Here is a 2,156-nt window from a genome sequence, read left to right as displayed (position 1 = left end):
AAAAAAAAAAAAAGCTGTTTTCTTAATTGATTGTACTGGGGCGGCGGAGGAAATGTGTCCATACCTGTTTCCTTTGCAGTGATCACGTCCATTATGTCTGCTGTGGCAGTTTGTTTGAAAGACACTATGTGGACGCTGGATATTCACAGACACTGTGATTATGGATATATATTTTTGTTGTTTCAGGTTCTGAATCCGTTACCACCGGTCTTATGATCGCCTCTTTTGTTTCTCCCAGAGCTTCCGTTACTGTTGAGTACTTGTAGTTTTCAGCTGCCTTAGGAGGGGCCCCGGGTTTGCAGGTGCCCCAAAATCAAGAGTCACTGCAGCAGAAGATATTCTCAACTGCTGAGTTTGCACTTTGGGAGAGAGAGGGTGGTTACCAACCAGCTGGCTGTGCACATTTAGATTTTCTGACTGACTTTTGGACCCCAGCAAATGTTTACGAAAAACCCAACCCCCCACCATCTCCCATGTAGGTGCTTCTTCTTTTCTTTTCTTTTTCACGTCCTCGTCATCCACCTGTACCATCTAGATCCTGCCGACACCAATCAACTCTCTGTCTATAGTCAATAGATACTACTCTGTCTCATTTTTTTGTTCCCTTTTCTTTTGCTATGCTGATGAAATAATAAAAAAAATATATCCAGATCAGAACGGAAGTGACGCCTTTTCAATGAGCGATCGTTAGAAGAGTAGCAAAAGTAATATTTCACTTCTGAAAAAGTCCAGCTTGTAAAGGAGGAAGTGAGACTTGGAACAAACTGTGAAGCGAGGGGAGCTTTTTGGCCTGTTTGCTTTCGGCACTCGTACGCGTGAGTCATTGGCTGTGAATAAATGATGAGATCTCTAGTTTCAGTGTAGTGATTGTTGGGTAAAATGCGCTCTGCTGCCGGTCTTAAAGTATCACTTTTTGGATCCAGGAGCCGACTCCTCACATGCCTTCTGACATTTTCAAACAAGAGAAGCAAATTAAGAGGTATTGTGGAGTCGGTCCAAAAGTCAACAAGCTTAAGCTTTTAAGTACAGAATGACACTTGGTACAGTCTTGGTGATGCCAAGGCTATATCTCAACATGGGTGCTGTTAAAAGTTTCAAGAGCAGGAAATGACATTTCTCATAAACAGATTTATATTGTCCTCATGATAAAAGTATTACATTCGTCCTAAAAAGAAGGTGAATCTGGGTCACTGAGAACTTGATGAGAGCAGTGTCTTACTTCATGCTTGTGTAACTACTGAGGTTAGGGTGACAGCCTGGAGGAAAGGTCTGCACCAGCCCGGTGTTTTGCCCTGGGATCAGGCCACAGTTTTTTGAAGCCATTCATTTTATTTTCTTCTATTTGTTCTAACCACTCACTGTATAGTTGGACGTGTTCCTAAGGAAGGAAAAGAGCAGTGTGTCTAAGGTCAGCTTCTCCTCATGCATCTAAAGAGGCTGGTGTGAACTGGCGGTCATGACATCATGTGTGCACTTAACCCTCCTGTTATTCTCGGGTGAAATTTGACCCCTTTAAAAAGTGTCCATATCTATAATATGGGTTTCTTTTTAACCAAATAACCACAAAAATGGATTGGATTCCTTACAACGCTCTTTGCAAATCCAATTGAACACTAATTCCTGACTGATCTCATCTGTAGTGTCCTCTGATCTTAACTATTAGTCAAAATAATTCATAATTTCTACTTTTTTAACTCAAATATTAGGTCCAATTCTATAAAAAAAATGATTGTTATTGACCATGAATTCCAAAAAGTAGTAAAACTGGTAAGGTGGTGTTTGTGGAAACTAGAAATGTCAAATCTTTGTCAGTTTTTGACCCGGGAGGACAACACAAGTGTCCTCCACAAGTGTCCTCCACAAAGAGACAAACAAACTAGTTGTCATGGCTGTCGGTGAGCAGGGACAGTAACAGTAAGTGTCGTGTTGAAGCGTAAACACAGACAGGTGAAATACTGAATCCAGTGCATGTTTGGTCTATTTCTGAACATGCTGTGTCAGTAGGTAGCATTCTTATCACGCTCAAATATCCTCAGAATGTTACAGTTTCAAGGTATTACATCTTCTTTCCTGATGTTTTACTGTAGCCAGGAGAGAGTCACAGGCCAGGCATTCCTGTGCAGGAATGCTTGCTCTCTCTCTCTCTCTCTCTCTCT

The 2,156-nt window shown here is 41.5% G+C and overlaps 1 long non-coding RNA gene across 1 annotated transcript in view; it reads left to right on the top strand.

The window, feature by feature from the left end:
- LOC116705813 (uncharacterized) overlaps window positions 1-2,156 on the top strand; it is a 17,218-nt gene that overhangs the window by 11,928 nt on the left and 3,134 nt on the right. The gene's annotated exons all lie outside the window — the stretch shown is intronic.

Source organism: Etheostoma spectabile, chromosome 18, assembly GCF_008692095.1.
Source record: "Etheostoma spectabile isolate EspeVRDwgs_2016 chromosome 18, UIUC_Espe_1.0, whole genome shotgun sequence".
Classification (NCBI taxonomy): Eukaryota; Metazoa; Chordata; class Actinopteri; order Perciformes; family Percidae; genus Etheostoma; species Etheostoma spectabile.
The sequence above is the reverse complement of the archived record's forward strand: the minus strand, read 5'-3'. Positions and strand labels throughout refer to the sequence as shown.